Below are 26634 nucleotides of genomic sequence, written 5' to 3' on the forward strand. Positions count from 1 at the left end.
ACGTCTGCACTTTCACAGTGTGTTTCTCTCTCTTGTGGTCCCCACCAGAATTTCAATGCCAAAAAGGACACTGCTTTTTCTTTTCTGTCCACTGCCAGTATGTTTGCAGTAAGCCAACCACTGTGGTCAAAGTCAAGTCAAAGTGAACTTTATTGTCATCTCAACCATATACAAGTATACAGATAGATGAAATTGTGAAGCTCGGGGTCCACAGTGTAACAACATGAAGTACAAATAAAAAATTAAAAATAGAATTAAAATTTAAAATTAAAACACAAACACAACAAGACATTGTGCAAAGACAAGACAAAGAAGCAGCAGCAATATTGACGTGTAGTTAGCAATATGAACATTAATGCAATATATGGTATTTGCAATCTAGATACATAAATAATAAATAAATAATATAGATAATAGAGAAATTATCAATGTATGATAATAGTTGTTTAAGACGTGTAAACAATGACAGGTCAGAATGTTTCACAGCAGAAGGATATCAAGAGTGTCAAAATACTTAAAGGTCAGTAGGAGATTTTCAGTTCTTTGGTATTTTGTAGGTCACATTAAATACTGTTGTGGATGGCAAGAGTTAATAAATATTGGGCTTCATTCAAAGTTACTCACATCTCATCACCTAAACATATCTGCCATGTACAAATATTCCCTTGCAGTGTCCACACTGCAAAAGTTCTCATTACTGTATCTCCACTCTTTAAGAAAACACACACACTCACATCTAAAGTGCCATGTCATCACTGGCCCTGCCAGCTCCTACGCTGAACTCCTGATTCATGCTGAATTTTTTGACAAACAACTAAAAGCCACAGGAGGTGGTAAAGCTTTCTACACGAGTTCCCACCAAGTCTCCTCCTGGTGTCTCTTCTTTATTATTTTGATTCTTACAGATGATAGAAGCCCTTGGTAGCCCTTTGCAATTCTGAGGCAGCAAAAGGGAGTGTACAGCGTGTACCGAGTGTACAAACAAACACAGAGTGTACAGCGTGCAGGGGGATAGATAAGCATTTCAGTGGACGCCAGCCGCCTCTGATAGGGGCCTCTCAAAGGTGTCTGTTTTTATAGTGCAAAAGCAAATGAAGAAGTGGGTGACAGTTGAATATAATGAAAAACATAAGCCCTACTTTGAATGTGTGTGAAATCCTTATGGCAGTCATCGAAAGTAACAAATTCAAACGCAATGAACATGACCTTCATCCACAGACGTTGTGTGTGATGACAGTACAAATATATGAAGCTATTTTTCTATTTTTAGTATGCATTCCTCCAACACATTCACATTTGATTATATACAATCTGGTGATTATATACCCATCTGGTGATATTTGTATATACGGTACATTCTTGTATTTCAGAAAATAGAAATAACATTTTGAAATTGGGCGGCACGGTGGTGCAGTGGGTAGCACTGCTGCCTCGCAGTTAGGAGACCCGGGTTCGCTTCCCGGGTCCTCCCTGCGTGGAGTTTGCATGTTCTCCTCCGGGAACTCTGGTTTCCTCCCACAGTCCAAAGACATACAGGTTAGGTGCACTGGTGATTCTAAATTGTCCCTAGTGTGTGCTTGGTGTGTGTGTGTGTGTGCCCTGTGGTGGGCTGGTACCCTTCCCGGGGTTTGTTTCCTGCCTTGCGCCCTGTGTTGGCTGGGATTGGCTCCAGCAGACCCCCGTGACCCTGTAGTAATGGATGGATGGATGGATGGATGGATTTTGAAATCATTGATTGTCAAAGTCACACATAACTACAGTACACATCATATAGAAATAGCTTTTCTGTTACCCTTTATGCTTGTTATGTGTGCAATTTAGATTAATTTAAAGGGGGATTTTAAGGTGAATTAAAATGGAACCTGCTATTAATTTTCATTATAAGGGAAACTGGGGGTAGTTTAGGGTAAAATAAAAATTCTAAGTTTGTTACAAACATATCCCCCCCCGCACTAATTTACTGCTAAGTAAGCTCAAGTGCATCTTACTGAGTCCAGAACACACAGAATAAATAAAAAAATGCAGGCCTTCACTCAATAAAATAATTATTTAGGTTTTATACAGTACACTCCTGTTTATATTATGGGTGGCCTGTATGAAGTGCTGCCCTCTGATAGTTTCAGAAGAGTTTGATTCTACAGTATCTGCTTGAGTGGGCTATCCTTGCACTGCATTCATAATCATTTAACTGGAAAATCTAAACTGGCCCAGTAAGAGTGAATACGGGAGTGGGTGTGTGTGCCTGCGGTGAAATTGCAGCACCATCCAGAGTTGGCTTCTACCTGTGCCTAATTCTGCCGGAATGGGGTGCTGGTGATGTTTATGCAATTAAATGGGATAGAAATTAGACAGATCAGCTGTTTGGATTATTACATTGTTTAAAGCACTGAAAATAACTTGAGGCAAAGATAACTTTTAGTTAGATTAGAAAGTCAAAAACATTCAGGTATACAATATATGCACAAACAAAATTCAAGACATGACAATAATAAGGAAAAGCTACAATTCCAGTGACAGGGAAACAGAGAGCTAAAATCCACATTCCTTGTATAAATAGAATGTCGTACTGGTAGCTGGTTGCCCATCCATAGGAAAGCGATACAGTGAAAGGGTAAAGAAACAACTGCCATTAAAATATAAAAGTTATTTGGACAAAAGATGAAATGCTATGCAAAAGAAAAAAACTTATTTTGAAATCATAAGATGTGATAGCCACAACTATCCAGTCATCTGCTTACTGAACTTTTTCAATCCAGTTTTATGGTGGTAAATTTTCAGAATCTGTCCTAAGAGCAATAGATGGGAATAATAATTATAATAATTAATTACATTTATACAGCACTTTTCTAACTACTCAAAGTGCTTTACATAGGCAGAGGGGGACCACTTCAACCACCACCAAAGTGTAGGATCTACATTGATGATGCAACAGCAGCCATTATTGCACCAGTAAGGCAGAACCAGGCCCTGACAAAACATCTGGCCATTGCAGGGTACATTCTAATGCATGCCCACAGGTCACAAGTAGCATTAGTCAATCTAAAAACTTGTCTTTGGGAAGTGAGTATCCAGAGAAAACCAACATACACACTGTACATGGAGAACACACAAACCCCATGATGACACTGACCAGGCCAAGGTCCAGTCAAATGTGACAATGTGAGAAAACACTTTCTCCCAAAGGGCTAAATTCAGCATGAAAGCCTGTTACAAGAAGCACACTCACGGTCAAAAGCTCAAATAACCACTTGAACAAATTGCCTTTGCTTCAACTAGGTAAGAGAGTTGTTGTTCGGTGTCTGTGTGGTGTGGCACCCGGACGGGGCTCACGCCCGGCCGGGATGCCCAGGAAGACAGGAGGAGGGCTCATTCCTCCTCCAGACCTCGAGGGGGTGACCGCCCTGGGGACCCCGGGTACAGAGCTGGGAAGCTCGACCCTGTAGGGGCCCGTGGTCACCACCAGGGGAGCCCCAATACCTGGAGGACCCTGGACCGCAGCACTTCCGCCACACCAGGAAGTGCTGGGGGGAAGAGGAACAGGGACACCCGGAGTGCTTCCGGGGTGATGGCCGGCACTTCCGCCACACTGGGGTGTGTCGGTGGGAGATTGCCGGGAACACACCTGGAGCACATCCGGGTGCTTATTTAAAGGGGCCGCCTCCCTTCAGAGATGGACTTGAGTCAGGTGGAAGAAGGACAAGGTTCTGGAGGAGAGAAGGAGGCGGTCTGAAGAGATAGAGACAGAGAGAAGGCATTGTGATAAGGCCTCGACTGAGGGGTATTGGGGCTTGTGTGAGTAGTGATGGATTGTATAATGGAGACCTTAAATAAACGTGTGTGGGGTAATTTAAACGTGTCTGCCTGTCTGTGTCCGGGTCATATTCCACAGTGGACAGCAGGTCTTGAGTTTATTTCTTGCAGGAGAAACAACATATGGTAAGGGCACTGCCTTACAAGATGAATTATGTTACGCAGGTACCAGCAACATGTTTTGCAGATGCCCTTTCTGTGAAAAAGAAATGTGAAGCTTGTGAGATCAGACTACAAAATCAGTTGAATTCAAGTAAACCCTTACAAAAACTGCTTTAGTCTGTAAAAGATTTAGGCCTATAATGTAGAAAGATGGAAAGTGATGCAAGGTCCGGTGCCAGATGACACTGGAGTGACTTTACACTAAGGAAGCAAATGTTCTAGAGGAACTCAGTCAAAGCCTGAGGAGAATCAGCGACAAGATTTGAAAACCGCTAATGTCTGTTGATTCCTTAAACAATTCCCAACCGCAGTCTGCTAGAATATAAATATAAAACAAACTAGATATGTAAGTCCATACTGTAAAAAGCCTGGGCTCCTAGAAACTATCAAAATCGTCAGAAAAAAAATTGAAATGCAGAGTCGGCGGTTTCATTTTGTGGACTTGCTCGTCCCCCTTGTCTATCAGTGGCTAAGCGAGTTTCTCTCACCTCAGAGGTTTCGTTTTGCCAATGTGCTCGCTTCACTTGTGTGTTAGCAGCTAAGCAAGTTTGTCTTTACTTGGCAGTTTGACTTTGGCAACGGAGTTGGCTTATTTCATCTTCATGCTGTAGCCTTGTAGTTCTTTCTTCTTCCGACTTGTTAACTTGGGGCTGCCTTGCTGGCTCTTTGAGCTTCATGCTGTAGCCTCGCACTTCTGGGCCCGACAGACACACACACTTCCACACGTAAACATTTATATATAAGATAACCACAAGAAAAACCAGCTGTGAATAATTTTAAAAAGTGTAAATACTTTGTATAAGGTATAAAACATTTAACAAGGTTACAGATACCACTAAATAAATATAAGGAAGAATAACCCAGAAAATGTATCTGTCCATTTTCATAACTGGTCATTCCAATGTATGCTTGTGGGATGTTGGACACCATACTAACAGAAAATTATTTAAAGCAGTAATCAGCACTGGAAGGGATATAAGTTGATTCATCCATTGCACACCAAGAAATTTTGGAGATACGAGATGGCATGGCTTTGAACTCTTGTCAATGAAATCCATGGACAAAACACAGAAATACCACATAGTTGGCGCCATGTATCTCAAATGCTGTGGTACAAAAGTGCTGCCTCCCATACCACTTTGCCATCTAGTTGAGAATATATTACTCAGTAAATCTGCATAGGTCAAAAGTTTTGGTGTTATTTTAGATCCCTAACAATAGACCTGCCAGGGAAGAGGAAAAGAGAAAGGCCTAAGAGAAGGTTTATGGATGTGGTGAGAGAGGACATGCAGGTGATGGGTGAAACACAACAAGATGTAGAGAATAGGAGGATATGGAACAAGATGATCCACTGTGGCGACCCCTAATGGAAGCAGCCAAAAGAAGAAGAAGAAGACTCTCCTTTGAACCACTCATAATAATATTTCCAAGGTAGCTTTTTGCCATCCTAAGCAAATCCCTGTGTTGCATCCTTTTCATTCAGATATTGCAGTGGAGATCCTTATCGATGCTTTTGTCACCTCACAATTTGATTACTGAAATGCACACTTTATTTTCTAAAGTGTGATATCATACAAAAACAGATACCCAATTAGGAAAAGCTTTTTATGTGATAGGATCCTCTCTATAGAAATGGTAAATACTGTACATGTTTGACTAATCCTTTATTACATTTAGTCGACACAATAAGCATATGAAACCATATAGAACATTTCTGTTCATTTCCTGTTTTTAAACCATAGCAGCTGAAATATATAGTAATCTCATGAATATCAATTAAGGATGCTTGTTCTCCTCAGCAACTACTGCTAACTTTAAGGAAACCTTATCTTGAGCAAACAAGCAATAAACTGCATAAGCCAAGTAACCCCTTTAGTTTCTCACAGTCTTATCCTTGTGAAGTTAATCAGGGGGGGCATGATCCTTTATGATATTAGTCACTTAAAGCCATATGGCAAGCCTTTAAACAGACATCTGAAAGGTTTAATAAGACAATGACTGTGACTAGGCCTCTCTTGAGCAATCCTCACCTCTCTAATAGCCACCATTGTCTCCCATACAACAGTCTACAGCTTCACTACTACAGTTTGCTTCTCAGTTGGCACTACCATCTCCAACTTTCTCAGACCATTTTCTCTCCAAGTGTAGCTTTGCTAGTCTTTCTCTCTGATGTCTTTTTTTAAAGTCCGCTCACCCAAATGACCACATATTCATGTTAAATGCTAGTGATGGATCCAAATTTTGGCAGCTTGGTCTATCAAGATCATCATAAAGAGTATAGCAGCTGCAGCAGCAGAACATTTACTTAGAAAAGACAATAATACACTGAAGTAGGAAAACGCAAAACAATGGTACAGCTGTAATACATTTTTAACAAAACTAATGCAAATCATTTATTTTACTACATTCTCTATAGCAAACACTCAGGCCATAATGTAAGATACACAACAAGAGGTTACAATCCAAATAACAACATTGAACAAGCAAATCATTAACTGTAAACGTCAGCAATTAAGTATGTGTCATTCTGGCAGGGGCAATTAAGTTGTGGTCCAAGGCCAGGTAAGTCCTTCACTGGTGCTTCATGGAGGTCTTTTCAGTTGCTTTAAGTGTTCCTTCTGTTTAGTTTAATTGTTGGATTCATTTAAGCATATTTGTTGCACTATTTAATATAGTGCACTATTTTATATAATATTAATCTAACAAATTGGTAAATAAAGGATGCTAGAATGATGCCAGAAAGGCAGATAGCCTGTATTATACTCCATATTGTTTTCTCCTACGTTTTATACAAGCAAGTTTAACATGGTTGGTGAGACAGAAAGGCTGCTCAACTTAGTATAGTGTATATACAGTATAACCAAAGGACTTCATAGCAACCAGTCTCATAACCCCAAAATTGATCATGTTATAACTTTATCTAGTGTGTAAACCAGCCCAGACACCAACACAGACAGACACAGGAAGTCCCAAACACATATTCTTAATCATCGTAGTTACAAAATTTACAGTTCTGCACAAAACACCTCTCTAAAGTCCGGGCCTCTCAACAGTCCTTCCTTCCTCTGCCTCTGCTCGTCACTCCCGAGCTTTGTCCTTTTCCTCCCGACTCTGGCTAATGACTGGAGGAAGGCGGCCTCTTTTATATCCACCTGAACGTGCTCCAGGTGCCCTCTGACAATCTTCCTGCAGCACTTCCTGGTGTGGCAGAAGTGTCACATTAGCACCCGGAAGCATTCCAGGTGTCCCTGGTAATCCTTCCAGCAGCACTTCTGGGTGTGGCAGAAGTGTCACATTAGCACCCGGAAGCATTCCAGGTGTCCCTGGTAATCCTTCCAGCAGCACTTCTGGGTGTGGCGGAAGTGCTGACATCCAGGGCTCCTCAATCCTCTGGGCACCCCCTTGTGGTGGCCACGGGCCCCAATAGGGTTGTGCTTCCATGCTCCGTTCCCGTGGCCCCCATATAGACCAGGGCGGCTGCCCTCTCATGGCCCAGGGGAGGTATTATCCCTCTCACGGTCCTTCCAGGTGTCCCAGCTGGGTATAAGCCCTCAGCCAACCACCACACTAGTTCCATCCATTTACCCATAATCAAACCATTTTAATCCACTTCAGCATCATGGGAGGCATTGTCCAGCTCGGCACATTGGGAGCAGGGCAGTAATGGGTGCCATTCCTTTGCACAAAGATACAAAGATACACCCACAATTACTCTTATAGGATTAATTTGGAGTCCCCTATTAGCCTTGCATGCATCTTTGTGACAATAAAGGCACCCAGTGAATAAATGATACATCTAGAATATGTAAGTTCCACAGCGTTACCGAGCTGAGATTCCAGGAGCAGCAGCATTTGAAACAAGTGCCAACCTCAGGACTGACCTGTGGTTATAAAGTTTAGCAAAGCAATTTATTAATATTATGGTACACCATAATCACAATCTGTGAAATACATTAGATATTTAAGAAAGTTAATAACCATACAGCAGACAGCAATCTTAAGCTTACAGGAATAGGCAATACATTAGACTTATAATTTGCCACCATATCTATTTATAGGAATTGAGCATTCCAATTTTTTAAGTTTATTTAGACATACTTTTCATAACAAGTAGTTCTATAAATTGTAAGATTGGAACAGGACTTGGGTTTATTGAATGTCTATGAAAAGCAAAACAAACTGCAAGATTATTGAAATGCTTAGTTTTGGTTCTAAAACCGGTAAACAAAGTTTAATTAAACATCAAGATAAAAAGAAGGCAGCTGTAAGAATTCATATTTGGGCAGTGCAGGCTGGGTAAACTAGAATAATTTCTTATTTGTCCAGCTAGCTGCTTTTGGACCTTCTTAATTCTGTTTAAAGTTGAGAGGTGCCAGGCTTTCTCTCATTAATATTGGATGCAGGGAGCAACCATCACTGGATGGGACACCAGTCCATTTCAGAGCAGACTCACATACATGCAAAGTGAAATTAAAAGCATCAGTTCACCCATCTTTGGAATGTGGATAGAAAAGATGAAAGCATGCTCTTCTGGATCTGTGATGCAGCAAAACTAACCAATACAACACAATGCTACCTAATGATTTACCCATACAAAATTAATTTAATACAACATAAGACAGATGAGGGTGGCACAGTGGTAGTGCTGATACCTCACAAGGTGGCTGGAGTTCACGTCCTGGATCCTTCCTGTGTGCAGTTTGCATGTTCTCACTGTGTTTGTGTAGGTTCCCACTGGGTGCTTCAGTTTCCTCTCACAGTCCAAAGACATACAGGTAGGGTGGCTTGGCAATGCTAAACTGGCCATAGTGTATGTGAGTGCATGTGTGGGTATACGTTCACTCCGCAATAGACTGGAGCCCTGTCCAGGGATTGTTCCTGTCTTGCTCCCAATGCTTGCTAAGATTGGCTCCAGCTTCCCCGTAACCCTTCTCAGAGTAAAGCAATCATGGAAGATGGTTGAATGGATGAGCCAAATGTAATGATTAGTGCTTGTGCTTCACATAGCCAGCATCCTGAGTTATATACCCACACCCAAACACTGTAATGGGGGAGTATACATGTTCTCTTTATGTCTGTTTGGGTTTTACTTCCAGACCTCCAAAGACATGCAGGTTAATTTAACTGGTGATTCCAACATATCCTGGATGTACATGTGTAACTAGGACTTGTTCAAAGGCAATAAACAGCTTATCCTAGGACACACACCAGTCCATCAAAGGATCCAATCATGCATATACCTGCTTATTGAGAATATTTAGAATTTAATCTATTTGACAAATGAGAGGAGACCATTCAGTCCATCAAGCCAATTTGCTAACTCATTTAAATATCTTGTGAAGATACTTTTTAGTAGTTGTTAAGGTTTTCACTTCAACTGCATGACTTAGAAGTTTGCTCTAGAGTCCCATGACCCTTAATGTAAAGTCTGGCTTGATTCGATTTTAGCTTGAATGCAGTTCTCCTCAATTTCCCAAGGGGTCTTCAGATATATCATTCATTATCTAACTGAAAGAACCCTCCTCATGAACTTTATAAATGCCTTTGAGAACCCTGAAGACCAACTTTAGGTTCCCACATAGTTCAACTGGCTCAAGATTCAAGTGGTTTCATTCCTTTATAGCAGATGTCCTTCAGTCCACGGATTCTTCTCTGGACAGCTTCTAGAGATGCTATGTCTTTTTTTTGTAGTATAGTAGTCTATAGATTTGAACAGTTTTCCAGATTGGGTCTTACTATAAAGTCGTTTTTAAAATAAACAATTATTTCATTTTTCAACTGCCACAATGCATTGCCATGAAGACGAGAAAATCATTTCAGTAAAACATTTTAGCAAAAGCAAAGTAGGAGGTTTTTGCTTTCAAAAGTCAACAAATCCAAGGAGACAAAATTGCACTTTTGTAAAGGATGCCTATGAATATTTTGTGTTACACTTTAAGTGTATTTTTGCAGTCTATAAATGACTCAAAACAGGAAAATTATTAAGTAACATATAACAGTTTAGAAATGGTTTCTGGGAAATCACTGCTTGTCCTCCATATACTGACAAAAGTGAATAGCCCAAGTGAAATCATACAGACTACTATGGTAAATCCCCAAAAAAACCCACAAACATCATAATTCGATTAAACACAATATAGAAAACTTACAGTATCACCTAATGATAGATGGTCAGTAGTCATAGTGTGCAGGAAGATGCTATGAGTGCAGGCACCATTCTAAGGGATTGAAGAACAATATTGTGAGTGAGTAAATAAAATAAAATCAAGCTTTTAGGTTTTCAGCAGACCTGAGCATTGCTTGGCGTAAGGCAGAGGTGTCACACTCAGACCCTGGAGGGCTGCAAGTAGGTGCAGGGCTTCAAACCAGCCACATTCTCAATCCGGAGGCAATTACAGCTACTAGTAGAACATGTTTCTTTCACCTTAATGTTAATTGACTTGCTTTTAAAGATTTAGAACTCTTTATTCTTTTTTCATTAACCAACTAACTCTGGGCTCTCAGATTCAGTTCCTAGAGAGTCAACATTTTCATTCCAGCCAGTTTCTTAATTAGAAGCAAATTCCTGCTGTTAATAAAACGCACTATTTAATTCAAAGGTTGGTTAGTATTCTCATTCTGCCACATCAGAAATTTCAAAAACTGTTTTGTTTTTGTCAGAAAGCACCACTGAAATGTTTTCTAGACCAGAATTGACCCTATTTCTTTCCAAATATTTTATTAAATGGGATATGATGGATAGAATGGTGAAAACAGGATGAAGTTTGCTGGTTATCTGTTGGGTCGTTTTGCTTGTCCGTACTGTTTGGCTGCCAGGTTAGAAAAAAATAAGAATTAAGCGTTCTTAGTCCAAATAAAAAGAAGTCAATTAAACTAAAGGCAAAAGAAGTCTGTGCCATTAGCAGCGGTAATTAATCACTAATTGAGAAAAATGGCTCGAATGAAAACCTGCAGCCACCGCGGACCTCCAGGATCTGAGTTTGACATACCAGCATAAGGGAAGATATTCTTTCACTCTGCATTTGTCATAAATGAGTGAATCTGCAAGGTATGTCTTTATGCTTTTTGTCCAAAGAAGACATGCTATGTTTTAAATGCTGGGTTCTAGGAAAAAGTGTTTATTTCAGAAGCCTAATGAGCTTGCACTGACAACCTGCATTGACATCAACACTCCTACTTATCACATTAATAAATGGCATATTGAAGCAGCATACAGACTTCACTGTCATGTGTTTCTAATAAATTTCTGTTTCTACTACTTAATTTTATATATTTTAATATTTATATTTTATGTTATATTTTCTATAAGCCTTTATTCTTTACCCTGCCAGATATTATAATATTTTTTTGTTTTAAAAAAGTAACTGTATAAAGCAGCTCTGATTATTGTTCCCTTTCCACAGATGGTAGCCACAAAATTGCCCAGATGGAGCTGTGAAAAAGACAGGGAAATTAATTTAACTAACAATGTCCAGACAAAGTAAAGTTTACTGAACATTAAAACTATTTACTTAGGAGAAAACTATATCCCCACCATATTTGGAAGCACAACTAGCCACCAGTTTATACATAAACTTAGTCAGCAGCTCTGAGCAGCACTGCAGAGCAAAAAGTAAATAGACCGAGATTCCCAAGTATGTGCGAAAGCAGGCATAACGTGACCAAAACACCGCCTGCTTATTGTTGAATATTTTCCAGTCAACATGTTTTTTTAAACTATGACGGGGTGCAAAGAATTTGGCAAGCAGACACTGACCTAAGCAGGCATCATTCTATACTTTCTCACAACCAAAGCCAGGAAATCCAAATATATATTTTACTTATTATTTGTCTGCCCTTTCCTGAAAAAATACGGCTTGGCAAGCTGAAAAGCTGAAATTTGATATAGCTATGAAGGTAATGCCTAGACTATTAATAAATAATAAAAAAGCCTCATGACCCAAAATGAACCAACACTTTTTATATATATTTCAATGAGTAGGACTATTACAGAAAATTTGGTTTTGGGTGGACTACAAAATGTGACAAAATGAAATGGGTGGAATCCCAAAGGTTTTTTTATAATGGAAGAGAATATTTTGCCTAAAATTGACGATTATATGGAATATGAAATTAAAAAGAAATAGAGCAGCTGGAGTAAACGTTAATGGTATTTATTTGTCCAAAACTTAACGGAATTTTTATTGGTTTTTAAGGAGTAATGAATGATTCAATTAAAAAGCATAATAGTGAAAAACACAGAACAGATACATTTGATATTTCATTCCATAACATGTAAAGTCACTTTCAGTTACAATTTTAGGTATGATTATAAGAATAGTGACAGTTAAAGCATTATATCAAGACTAGGTAGATCTTCTTCCTTGTTATTTAGGCTATCATGGTTTAAAGAAGAGATTTAAGTGACACTAGTGAAGAGGTGACAAATTTGAAAGGTTTCATCATAAGAAAATGTTCAACTTGTTGTTTCACAATCAGATATACCTAAGGTGATTTTGACACAGGAGTCGGAGGAATAGGTGTCACCAAATAGGGCCAGCTCTGAATTACTGACTACTTATGTCAGTCCAAGGTGAGCACATGAAGGTTCATCAAGGACAGCTCGGCTACAATTGAAGATGTGAGTTCCGAAATCTGCTAATTACACCTTTTGGTAAAATTTAGTGAACACGTGATTGTGACTTTTCATGCAGTTGGTCATGCGCCGAAAATATGTTTGAGCTTCAAAACCTGCTATTTGCAACAGTGTAGCACTATAGTTTTAGGGATTTAGTTTCAAAATCTGCTTACGGACCCAGATTTTCCTATTTATCTCCAAAATTTATCTTTTGTACTTAGCTGATTTTGGAACTGAGCTCTTCAATTTTAAATAGATGGTAATTTGGTGTGGTTTAAAAATCTCAAATTCCTTAATAAACCTAAAACTCACTATTGCTGTAAAGGTGGGGCAAACAAAAAAAGAGATTACTATAACTGTAAAAAATGTGTTAAAATGTCTTGTGGTCAAATCAGTCATCCTTTACCTGTTCTCAACAAGCAAATGACCTCATGTGTAGTTCAGGCCAAAATATGTGGTCCAAATTCTTGCGTCCCATAGTGAGGGGTTCTCATAGCTCTGTAATGGTGCAGTTTACTAGCATGGTTTAGGTCCACTGATTCCCTTATAAGGCAATGTACTTGCCATTAAAAAGATAGCAATTCTACACAACAATGTTCATTCTGTGTTGAGTTAGGCATTTGTGTCCCAGTGGTAGTTGAACATTCAAGGATAACAATGACCATGAGTAGTCCCTTAATATTTACTAGAGAAAAAAAAACTAATGTGACCCATTTATTACATCCCAGTAAACAGATCTCATTGCAGTGTATTCTGGAAGCCTTGAATAAAAGTGTCTGCTAAATAAGTAACTATTACTTAAAATAATAATGGAAGCAGCATCAGAACCAGTATCAAAATGATCAAATCCTAAAGCAATCTTTTACAGCCTACAACTTGTTATTAGTATATTATTTCTTATTATTTGGCTGTCACGTTTATGCAAAACAAATTACAACATTTGAGACACAAATCATTACATTTCTTTTTGTGTCTTTTTGTTTTTGTGTCTCTTCTTTTTTTTCAAAAAAACACAAAAACGTGTTTAGGCAGGTGAAGGGTAAAGTGACTTTCTAATGGTCACGTGGTGTTAATATTAGAATTTGAACCCACAACCTTAAGGTTTGAAGTTAAAAGCCTTAACCACTACATCATCACTGATAAGGAGTTACATTATTACGTGTTATTGATCTCTATATTGCATCTTTAAATAATTTTATGTTTTCCAGAAACATCTAAATAACCCTCTAAATTGATGTTATAAAGAAATGTAACCATTTTTTTTTCAATTGAAGTATGGAGAAGATTCTCTTGATGCTCTTCCTACAGTCAGAGTCTTTCTGTTAGGGTGTCTGCTGCCTGCAGACCCAGTATGTGTGCAAATAATTAAGTACATCCTTCAATTACATGTTAACAGCTGATTTCTGTTTTGCTCCATTGTCAGATACTATACATGTTGTTCTGTTCTGTTGAAATATTTACATTATGTGAACTGGGATTACATTTAGTTATGGAAACACACATCCTTCAGATCCGAGTGTTATCTGTATGTCATCAGTATTTCTGTTTTGAACCTTGTTTTGTAACATTACGCTTCTAGCACTGTGCCAGCAAGAAAAACAGTGAAGCGCAATTTCACATTGATGACGCCACCAGCACTGGAAGCATAGACATCTGTAACAGATACAAGGGATACGCAAGGGAGAAAATCATAGGAAAGCAACTGTGTCATCACACAATCACTACAAACTTTTTATTTTTCTGCTGCATTGGAATCTAAGCAAGGTACCTGTAAATCAAAAAGATTGTAGACAGAGTTTTGTTGTGACCATCAAACTGTAGAACAACAGTAACAAAAACCTGTTGTTTTGTCTCACTTCCTCAATGGGACGATGAATGGCCATAAATAGATCTACATGCTGTTCATGTCTGGCTTATTTACTTTAAATTCTTTCTGACATGCAAAGGAGTTAAAAATAAATACAAAAATAATCACTGACACCAAGTCATTGTTTAGCTAAAAGAAAACTGAAAGCACAAATACCCATCTGAAATGTTAGAAACACAATGTATGAGGTATAAGCGATCTTCCTTCCTCAATAGAAACATGTTTTGACAATTAGATGTAAAGCTGCATAACAGATGCTGTTTTTGTGCATATTCATTTCTTTAATACTGGCGTTTGCACGCTCAGTCCTGTGGGACTAAGATGGCTACAGATTTTCAGTGTAACTGATCTACAGAACAGAAGCTAATTTCTACCTTTAAATAAAGTCCTTGCATACTCAGGTTGCTCACTCATGTACAGTAGTAAGTTAAGTAAGCTAAGTACAATTTTATTTTTATAGCACATTTAACAAAAGGACTATGCAGAGTAAAACAGCAACCAAGAAAAGATAAAATAGATCATTTTAGGAGATAAAATATGACAAATAAAACACACCACCATAGGCACAACAGTTAGTTTAATTTAGCTTTAAAAATCTCTACAGATGAAACCGGTCTAATGTCCAAAGCCAATGAGTTCCATAACTTAGTTGTATAATTGAGAACGCACGGTCACCCTTTGATTTCAATCTGGAGTGTGAAACCACTAGCAGATGTGGCATCACAAGTCCAAATGATAATGAACACCATGGCAATAAGGTGTTATATGATCATAAATGTAAGAGGGGGCTTTTCCATGGAGTGCATTAAAAACAAACAATAAGACCTTAAACTGGACTTGGTAACTGGACTTAAACCAGTATACACTGAATAATCTAAAGGTGAGTATGATCATCTACAGAGTATTAAAAAAAAAGGAAAGACTTAATTTTGGAAATCATCCTGTGCTAGAAGAAGCTGCCATGTACCACAGAGTTAATTTGTTTATCAAATTTAAAGTCATTGTCTAAAACGACACCCACATTCTTACCATCTGGTTGTACAAATGGTGAGAAATGACGTAAATCAATTGAAGTCAGGTCATAATATCTATTGGGATGACACACAACAATCTTATTATTTAACAGAAGAAACTTATTAGCTAGAAACTCAAGATATTGTATTACAGGCATATATTAAAACTACAGTACACAGATTTGTGACACAGATGCACAGATGATTTTGAATTAAGTTTAACATGCCACAGGGAGGAAAGTATTCCTTCTTTTGTAATATTTTTAAAGTAATAAAGTAATTTATATAGTGCTTTTTTCACTACTCAAAGTGGTTTGACAAATGTCCATCAACTGGTAGAGTTAAGGACATGTACGTTAGACTGCTGAGAACTGAATGAAAACAAGAAACCATGAAAAGCTTGAGATAAACTGTAGACATTCAGCACAATGTCAACCAGTAAGTTAAACATTTGAAACTGGACTAATTTATTGAATTATTCAGCAGGACTTACACCATCACCCATATAAAATACAAATCATGTACACATGTTTGGAATACTTTAGGTTTTTTATTTTAAGCACGGTACAATTAAATATTTGCAAACCCAGGTAGAAAAATGTATTGTTAATGATAGCTCTCGTTTGAAAAGTGCCATTTAAAACAAAGTAAATAAATTACATTTATTAATTTTTTAACTATTTCCTTCCTTATCCGGCACCATGAGTCAGATGACTAAGTTAAGGGACCTTTCATGCTTTCTTTTCAAATATCCTCATATCCTCACACTGCACCCCAAGAATTTATGTCTCTTAGCTTCAGTAAATTTTAGACTTAAGAATTTCCAATGGCAATGAAATACAGTACCCTCAGGAATCTATTCCTGTTTTGAAAGACAGTAATTGTTTTAGGTTCAAACCCCCGGTGGTTCCTGTGTGGAGTTTGCATGTTCTTCCCATGTCCATGTGTGTTTCCTCCTCTGCTTTCCTCCTACAGTTCAAAGACATACAGGTTAGGTGGACTGGTGATGCTAAATTAGCCTGAGTATGTGCGTGTTCACACTGCGATGGCCTAGTGCATTGTCCAAGGATTGTTCCTGCCATGCACACTGTGCTCTCTGGGACAGATTCCAACTGTCACGCAACCCTGCTCAAGATAAGCACGTTTGGAAAATGGATATTTGAAGTACTGTGTTAACAATACATTTGTTTCCCACTTTTCTCTTTTAGTAATATTCATGTGAGAAATATGCTTGAAAGGAAACATTTTAATTACATGACCATTATTATTTTCCATTTTATGCCTTTTGTCATTGTGATAATAATCCTCTTCTTAAGTCTCAGGAGGACATAATACCAATTTTCTAATTTGTGTCTTCACATTAAATAGTTTTAAGAACTCCTGCTCTAGAGCTATGAGGCAGATGCACAAGTCTCTGTGCCTCTATGGTGACTCAGTAAACCTCCTACTGTTAAACTTTTTCATCTACTGTTCTATAATATCTTCACATTTTGCATACCAAACTTAACATGGTTAAATAATAAATGAAAAAACAGTGGTGATTTATTGTTTTTAGATTTTAAAACAAAAAAATGTGAAAACTAATAGAATGCAAAAAAATAACTGCCATGCAGGGACCTTTTTTAATAGGTCTTTTAATCAGAATAGTTTTAAACTGCTAACCTTTCAAAAGTATACACACAAACGGGAAACACAAAAACAAAACACAAAAGATACCTTCTTGAACATTTCATACAGATGAACTTTTCCCGTCAATGGCTTCATACCAAGTGTATCTTTTATAAAGGAACACAAAGAGCTATTTATGTGTGAAGTGAATTGGTGGAAGTTAGCACAGCAGGGTCTTCAGACTGTACTGTGGACAAATATGTTTCATAATTTCAGAAAGTACTATTTGTCGAATATATTTTCATAATGCTCTGTTCTAAAGAAATTTTAAAAAATAACAAATAATAACAATTTTCATACACTTTATAATCTTTTTAATGATACCTAGAATGACACATTTGCCATCATGCCTAAACTTATAAATCTAAGCTAAATAAAAATAAGTCACTTACTGTAACACAGGATGAAATGTTCTAGAATGGAAAATGCATTTTTCCTGAAATGATTCATACAGGATCGCCTGTGCCATTTAAAGCCTTCCTTTAAGTAATTTATATTCACATGTGTATGCAGTGACCAAGCATCATCAGACGTTGTCTTTGGCCACCCAAGAAAATTATTTCTGAAGATAGTTATCTGGAGAGTAAATGTTTATTTGCTTATGAAAATACTATACAACATTACAATAAATATAAATAGCCTTTTATACAATAAAACTAGAATAATTTAAGTTTTCCAAAGACGTTTTTGGAACTTTTTTGAGAGTTGACTACAACTACAGGTTCCCACACCTCTTCTTGAGGCACCCCTAAAATTCTATGTTCTTGTTAACCTCCGCCAACAGAACACCTTATTCAAAAAAATGAGGAAGCAATTAGCCAGACCAGGTGTGCTGCTGGTGCAATTTAATACATAAATGGGTGTGCTGGATGATAACCACAGATTCTGGGGTACTTTAAGAAGTGGAGATTTTATGAAATGGCTATGCTAATGAACTTTTGACTGACATAAAAATCACAATTTTTAATCAACAAGGCCATAGTCACGAGAGCAACAGCACACCAAACTGATTTAATGTTCAAGGAGATTGGTGTGTTGAACAATACAAATGAAGACCCATAAACTTTACTTCTTCTGATGAAATGTACTTCTTTAAGAGACAAAAGTAAATCTAACGAAATTCTTGCTCAATACATGGTAGAGTCACTTGTACCAAAGTACTTTGACCACATACATAAGTTCTTAAAAATGGTCTTGTAGGATGTGTTACATCTAAGAAAAGACTCCTTTGGAAAGGTAAAAAGCAGAAGAAACTGCAGTATATAACAGACCATACAGAAATAAGTAACAGCTACTATAATGGAGCAATGAGTCCAGATCTGAAACGTATAGCTCAGAAAGGTGCCAATACATCAGAAAAACAGTTGGTGAGAAGTACATTGACTCTTGTATTCACTTTTCTGTGAAGCATGGTGGAAGCTCTGTCATTGTCTGGGAGTACACTTGACCCAAACATTTAAGAGATTGGGTCCAAATTGGCAGAATAATGACTGATGAAATATATAAAGAGATTCTGATTTATCATGCAGTAAAATTCAGGAAAATTACATTCTACAAAAACTATTCCAAACACGCTGCAAACCAAATTATGATATATCTGAAGCTGTATTACTTATGGATAGAGCACTGAAGTAGTAAATGGCCCACTTCAGAGCCCCAACCCAACATAGTTTAAGCTCTGTGGGATCACTTAACAGGTGAAATAAAAAAAGCAGCCAGACTGAAACGTACAGTTTTTGCAAATCCTGAAGGAAGCCTAAAACAACAAAGTAGGTTCAGGACTACTAGAAAATATTATACAGCAGCATGTCAAAGCAAATTGCTTCAGTTTTGCATTTTATTGGAGACCACAAAAATACTAGCCCAGTTTTAAAAACACAACATACTTTTGTTAGATTTGTACTTATTCTAATGGTATACATTGTGCAAACAAACACTTATTATTATAAGTGTTTATTATTATTATTATTACTTATTATTATTTTATTTTCCTCCCCTACACTATGCGACTATTCAGTTCCACCCGGGGGAGTAAACGTTAACATTATACAAAGTTACTGTCTGTTATACCTGCATTTTTATCACTCTTTAATTTAATATTGTTTTTTATCAGTATGCTACTGCTGGAGTATGTGAATTTCCTCTTGGGGATTAATAAAGTATCTATCTATCTTATTACCCAGATAACCAGCTTTGAAAATAATTTTTCTGAGTGACCCCAAATTCTACATTGTTTTGAGATATACAGTAGGTAAAAACCCTGGGTTGCAATGATCATCTTACAGCAATAAAAATTAATTATTGAAAACATTTTCTCTGCTTTACTAAAGTATGGGTTCATAATTGTGCTGAATATCATTTTATGGGTGCTTTGCAAAACAAGGACTGAGCGTCTGGCAGGTTGTTAAACGACAAGCAGCAAATTACAGGATAGGTTGTAAGTTATAAGGAACATTCTGAAAATAAAACTTGCTGACTTGAACTTCTTTACAGATTTCTGTGTTCACCCCAGTTCATAATAAATCTGCTGAATAAACTCTGGGACATTAAAGAAATGCAGGCTCAACTTGTTTGTTAATGTTTTGTGATTTCATTTTCTAAAAGAGCAGAAAGAGTGAGAACAGCAATATTAGGGAGACCTGTACAAGATTTCCTGCAGTATTCATACCTGTGTCTATTAAACGAGTGTATCTCCCTTTAAAAAAACAACCAAGAAAAGAAAAATATAAACATAGCAGGAAAATGCAAAATTCACTTGGGAAGACACCAAATGATATTTGCTTTTCCCTTTTCTAGCTAGGAGACACACTACAGATCTTTGCTTTCAAAAGAATATATTGTTTATTACACATGGCTTTTTTAGTGATGTGTTTGAAAACTAAAGTAACTCTATCAACATTCAATACAACATGCTGGTCAATAGTGTTGATCAGCGAATTTAACCAAAGCATTATTCACAGTGAATTTGCTGTGTTCACACTCACACTTGTTCATCAAATTATTTACTGATAATTCAGCCATTTTAGGAGATTTTCTTTTTTAATACCAGTGCCCCATAATGCTTTGTGAGGCCAGTGCAACATCCTCCGGGGCTGTAACAGCCAACATTGATGGGACCGCCTCCCCCTGGGTATATATTGCGGATCATTTGCATTACAGACTCTGTGGGACAAGTTATCAATGCTTGTTGCCAAATGTGCAGGTTGATCTTCAAGTTCCACATCAACATAAGAGTAGGCAGTGCATTACCAATGCATGCATAATAATTAGCTACACGGTGCAGGGAAAGTGAACAAACCTTGAAGGAGCCTGGCGCCCCTACCCCAAACAAAGGACTCTATGAAATAATAACGAAAGATTTATTACTATTTACAAGACATTTCTATCTTTTTGATAGGTTAGAAAGTGCAAAGTATCAGCACAGACAGTTTGGAGAACCTTCAGCACGACTTCAAAAAACAGAACAAGTCAGCGGCTTTAATTATGACACACCACTTTAAATTTTCTGCCTTTAAAAGACCTACATATTTTTTCTGACTTTTGACTATGATTTCAGCATTTTCGCTTTGTTTTGATGAAATCTATTATTGTGCATCTCTGACTACGTACTTTCTTCTTTGATATCATGGAGGCACAGTGGTGCAGTGGTTGGCACTGCTGCCGCACAGCTCACGTCACCTTTTTGGCCACCATAATCAGTCCAGTACAATTGGCAGACATTTTCTTAGCCCTCAGGAACACTTTAAAGATGACTGCACCATTATAATGCAGTCAAACCTAGTTCAGCTAGTCCTTCCCCATTGACTTTAATGAAGTTTGCGAATATCGCAAACATTTCTGTGATGCAAAGTGAACTCTGCAATGTTCGTGCATCACTACTGGTCAAATCATACATATCAAACAATTTATATTTGTTGTTGCCCTTGAAAAGACCTGTACAGATCAACAGACAAAATAGCTGTCAGACTCGTGAGATTTTAAAATCTATTGGTGTATGACTACAAATACAAAAGAGTCAAGTTTGAAATTATATTGGACTAGAAGTGTTTTCAATAGTTTTGCTTCCTGAAAAATGTTTGGTTATTATGATAAGACATCAAGTTGAACACAAATATTAATTTCAGATTGACTGTACCATGCCGGAATTTGAAGAAGTACATTAACATTTATCAAATTTAGCATGTTGCTTTAGTTCAGATGATGTAAAAATGTTTTACTGCTGGTTTTTGTTTGTATTCAGCATCTGATACTTCTCATTTCAGTGTCCAAGAATAGATGGCCACCATTAATTAATTCCACTTTCCCTGACACTGCTTTTCAGTCATTTCAATGTCCTGGTGAAACCTTTCACCATGTTCATCACTGACTGTACCAATATGAGCAGTGAAAAAGTTCATGTATGAACTTTTATCAATATCATACACTTCGTGGCATGTTATCAACTACCTAGTTGTAGTTTGGTGCTCTGTAGCTGCCATGAAAACTCTAAGCAACATCCTTGAATACCTTCCATGTGACATCTGGAAACATCTGTCTCAAATATTATAATCCTTCACCTTACTTGTCCATCACTTTCATAAAATTTTTCATTTGTCTAAGTTGTATATGAAGAGTAGGCAAAAATACCTTTGTTGGGTTGACAAGTGGTGTATGTGCCACAACCAGATGCTTATGGTGCGGCCAGTTCTATTTGATTTTGACTTGATTCACTTTATTATATTTAGTGTAACAAAATTCTTTAGCACAGCTGTCTTGCTTGCAAATGGAACAACAATACTTGGTAAATCTGAGCTGCATTCCTAGCAGCAGTGCTACTACTTTTAGATCTCCAAAGATGGTTTGGGTTGAGTCGTACTGTATATGTATACCTATTATTTGTGTGAGGAAAATGGGAAAAACATGTAAATGGCCAAAGATCCATATGGTACACCCAAAAGTGTTCAGAAAGCAAACATCTTCGTTGTCTAGTGTTGCATATATGCCATTGCTAAGCTACTCTATATGGTAATGCTCATTCCAAGTATGCCTGTAGATAGAATATTTAATTTGGAAACAAGATGTTGGGTTGCCAAGCTGCAACAGGTCAGATTTTGAATAATTTCCACCACCTGGAAACTTCTGGCACCTTTTATTTTTTTCCATTTTTCAGGTGCTCGTTGATTAGGAAAAAAAACACAAATAAGCAGCACTTGCCTTCGGATGTTTACAAAAAGGTTAAGTGTTAATCCTTTGCTGCTTGGGTGTTTCTTGAATGCTTTAAAGCACAGCAAACTTTGCCCAATGGGAATGAATGAGTAACAGTGTTTGCAGGTGTCAAATGTCGCTCCCTTTCAAAACAACCACCTCGGCCGATGTGCACGTGAAAGCCTCGTTTAGTTCGCCAGCATCCTGCGCGCTGACATTTCGCTGACTGAATGAGCGCTCGGGTTCACTTCACGCGAGCTCCTTTGACTCGACGGTATCGCACGTAGCCTGCCGCAGCCCGGCTCCGGTCTGGGCATTTCACAAACCGGTTTGCACCCACTAGCCACCGCCTTCGATTGGGTTGTCATCGTAAAAGTGCCTCCCTTTAGCCTTTTTGAATTCTCGCCAAACCAGATTTAAGAGAGAAAAAAAACACAAACCACGTGCGCAGCCCGACAAAGGAATCACTTCACTCAAGTTGGAAGAGCGCGCCCTGTTTGTTGTTGAGAACAGGAATGCCCTTCCAGCTGGAAGGTGACTTGCAGAGTAGTTCTGGAGGGAGGTGGAGCGAGCACGTACGCGCTCATTGCTCCTCCTCCTTCTCTTACTGGAAAGGTCCTGTTCAAGACCTGTTAGGTTTTTAGGCACACGTTCAATTTCGGTTTGACTCATGTGGCTGTCGGTCGGTGGGTCAGGTGTAGCTACACAGTTTTGTTTTAACTCACTGCGATGCACTTTCTAACGTGAATGGCTGAAGTTCGCTGCTGTGCCTCTTTTGTGTCCCTGTGGCCAGCTTTGCACTTGAAAGGGGAGGCTGTTATCCCGAAGAGGTGCTCCTTTTTAAAGTTTGGCATCCCGTCCACTTGAGCTCGTGTAACTGAGTTGATGGCATGGTAAGAGAAATTCACTTTTAAATTGTCTCGGCCTTTCTCTGCTAGTTGTTGAAGTCTTTTTTTTTAAAGTTAGACGGGATTAAATCGGCTTGGGTGGTATAGAGTAATGCGAGTTTAAACACCTGGCTTTGAGAAAAAGAAATCCACTTCTACTACCCTTTCTTTCAGCTATGGACGGTACGGTTGTTTGTTTAAACCCCAAAAACACATCAAAGTGTGTGTGTGTGTGTGTGTTTTTAATAAGTAAAGAATTCAATTATGGATTAAATTGAAAGTTGTGCTTTGTGCAATAATTGTATTTCCTTCGCAATGCAGTGTTTGAATAAATAACCCAATTAACCACATAAAACATCCTTTGTAAATTTAAGTGGTTGTCATTCAGATAGTTCGCATCTCCATAAGAAATAAAGCGGAGATTCCAGGAGTCACGGCTGCCTTATCCTTGACCCATTACCAAATAGTCCGATTGGCCGCGGGCCTGTTCGTTTGGAAATTCTTTGCATTGTTCGATTCCTGATGTATTGTAATGTTAAAGTCCACTGTAAAGAACATTATAACGGCGTTTCCATTGAAAGGAGCAGTGTAACATTTGACGTGAAAGCAGTTTTTTTTTAAAATGCATTTTTCTGCAATATATACCCGTTTTGGAAACCTGTTTTTCCCTAGCAATGAAAAGCGCATGTCGCCGGCCGCATCAAACGTGTGACCAGAACTTACTTCACCTGTACGGAAAACAAATGGTCTGTTGTATGAGATACTAATGAGTTCTATAACTTCAGTCAATTACGAGTACCCAGATTCAGTATACTTTTGTTTGCACCCTAGAAGGAAATTCACAAAAAGAGAACTTCCAAACCTAATGCAGATTGCACACTCCGAACAGAAATTTTATAATGCGGTGCGGTACAAATGTCAAGCCGCCGTTGGCTAGGTGTGTAACTATTTAATAGATGAATCTGAAAGGTGCTATGTAATAAATAGCGATGAAGATGCCATGCCATATATAGTTAGGAAAGGTACTACAGTATATCATAGATACATCTGTAGGAAAGGTTCCGTATCATAGATGAATGGCCTACGTGAAATATGCTATACACTGTGTAGATATTGAAGCCAATAAATAAATGAAAGGCACTATATGTTCAATAGGTCTGAAAAGAGCTGTACAATGGTTTGACTAATATGAACAATGCAATTTAATAAACAGATATGCCGCTATATGATAAGGTGCTATATCACAGAGTATTAGAGGCACTGGGAAGTGTGCAATATAATGATAGATGATACAGTTTATAACGGATGCTTGAATAGACCAGATGTGAAAAACACAATATAATAGATAGGGAAGGCACTATAAAATATGTAGCACTGAAGGATATAAAATAAATATAAAAAGGTGTTATGAGAGAAGACTTTATTTAATTTAGTGCATAGCATCAAACCTCAATTCAGATTCTTCACATGTAGGGAATGAGATGCCAACCTTTATCTGAACTGCTGGCCTCCACATGTGTTTAAGAAGTGTTTGAAGACTGTCATGTTTGGTGGATATCTGTCTGATTAATAATGCTTATGATAGGTTCTTGTAACCAAGGAAAGATTCATCGACCTTGCGTTGTTCTGTTTAGTTTATAGCTCTTCACTTGTGATCGTCAATTTTGGATCCTTGTCCTGTGGCACTTGTTACTAAATAGACTGATGTTTACTCAGTTATGCTGACCTCTATTATAAGTAACTGGATAAAAGCATCTGCTAAGTGAATAAATGGAAATTAAAATATCTATAGAATTTCCATAGTATCCGTAATATCTGTAGTACTAGGGTGTTGTACCGTGTTAGCTATTATGAATGTAGAGAAAAGCCAAGCAAAATGACACCTTTTATTGGCTAACTAAAAAGATTACAATATGCAAGCTTTCGAGGCAACTCAGACCCCTTCTTCAGGCAAGATGTATCCGTAATATGAAATCCCTTAATCTAACTTCAGGGTCACAACCTGTTGGAAACTGTCAATATAGCATTGGATGCCCAAATTCAGTATTAGAAAATTTAACCTAGTTGAACATTTCCTCAAGAAATATTATGTCATAGTAAATTTTTTGTTCCACATAATCAATTTTGTACAGTAGAAAATGTGTCATTAATGTAAACAAACCCGATGATAAAATAGTTTAGGAACTCATTTTTAATGGTCTGAGCATGCTTAGCTGTTTGCATTGGAATTCCTGTCATGTCCAGGGCTCATTCCCAGTGTGAGTACCCTTTGCTTCTAGAGTAAGCATATAGTTTTTATATTCCTACTATACAAGAAAAAATGGGTCCTGATAACAGAATAGTAAATTATCCTTAAGTGTTAAAATGAAACATAAAAAAATGTCCTTGTCTTCTAGTGGGGTTATTTTTCCCCTATTTATGCAAGCCAAAAGGTTGGTTTGTTCAATCAGTCTTTATAATGTGCTTAACAAAGCACACTAACACTTTCAGACATTGTTGATTCAGAATTGGCCTGGTGTGTTAAATAGTTTGTGTTGTGGATTCTTTCATTCACCATTTCCTGTCTCGTGTTTGTCATTGTCAGAACAGGCCCAAGCACAAGGCAGGGAGAGGGGGCACTTTAAATAAAAAAAATAATAATAAAAAATAAGTGCCAAAATGTCTCTAAACTTCTAGGATATAATACATATTCTATATTGTGAAATATGTTCTATATCAAATTTTACCTGTTTATTGTGAACTTTAAAAATTAGAAATAAATGATTTATTGTTACCTAATGATCAAGATTGATGCACACACACAGGTTCCATTTAATTGTGGTTTATTTAGATTTTAAGTTTTTGAGACAATTTGCTTTAATTATTTTTAGTTTTCAAAGTATAATGCCCGACATGTTGTGTTTTTCAGTGCTTGATATAGAATTGCTTTGTTTGTGTTTGAATTCTATTACAAGTAGTATTTAGGCCTTATTTCATATGGTATAAAACAGTATTGTGTTTTCCTGTTCTTTTCATTTGGTTCTGTCTCTTGTGCCCTTGGTTCTTCCCTGAGTAAGGAAAAGCGTTACAGAAGATGACCTTTAAAGGTGTATATGATTTATACATGCAAGTATTTGTCTCTGTGTGCACATATTAAACGTGTTTGAAAATAATGTTCTAACTTTCAAACAAAAGGAGCGCTCAGTTGTAAGGTTTCTATATTCAATCAAAGTTGAACAGGCCTTTTTTTCAATTTGACATAAGGCATTAGTTTTTCTTTTATAGAGTTTCTACTTGATAGTGTACAGTACTGGGAGGCCCTCTTATATCAAAGCTTTATTACAGTCTTAATACTATTTTAATACAAACTGAACACAAAAATGTTCATAAATGTCACATTTTAATCTAACATAGTTAATGTTAGGTTGGTTTCCACAAATGAACACT

At 37.5% G+C, this 26634-nt stretch overlaps 1 protein-coding gene across 4 annotated transcripts in view; it reads left to right on the forward strand.

The window, feature by feature from the left end:
* Positions 1-26634, forward strand: part of si:dkey-19b23.8 (uncharacterized) — a 73679-nt gene that overhangs the window by 35708 nt on the left and 11337 nt on the right. The window contains exon 1 of one of the 4 annotated variants that reach the window (XM_028798351.2): positions 22850-23214. The exons of the other annotated variants lie outside the window; for them this stretch is intronic. The gene's annotated coding sequence lies outside the window, so the exon portion shown is untranslated. Of the gene's footprint in view, positions 1-22849; positions 23215-26634 lie in introns of those variants that run through there. 4 annotated transcript variants of the gene reach the window in all.

Source organism: Erpetoichthys calabaricus, chromosome 3 (genome assembly GCF_900747795.2).
Source record: "Erpetoichthys calabaricus chromosome 3, fErpCal1.3, whole genome shotgun sequence".
NCBI classification, from domain to species: domain Eukaryota; kingdom Metazoa; phylum Chordata; class Cladistia; order Polypteriformes; family Polypteridae; genus Erpetoichthys; species Erpetoichthys calabaricus.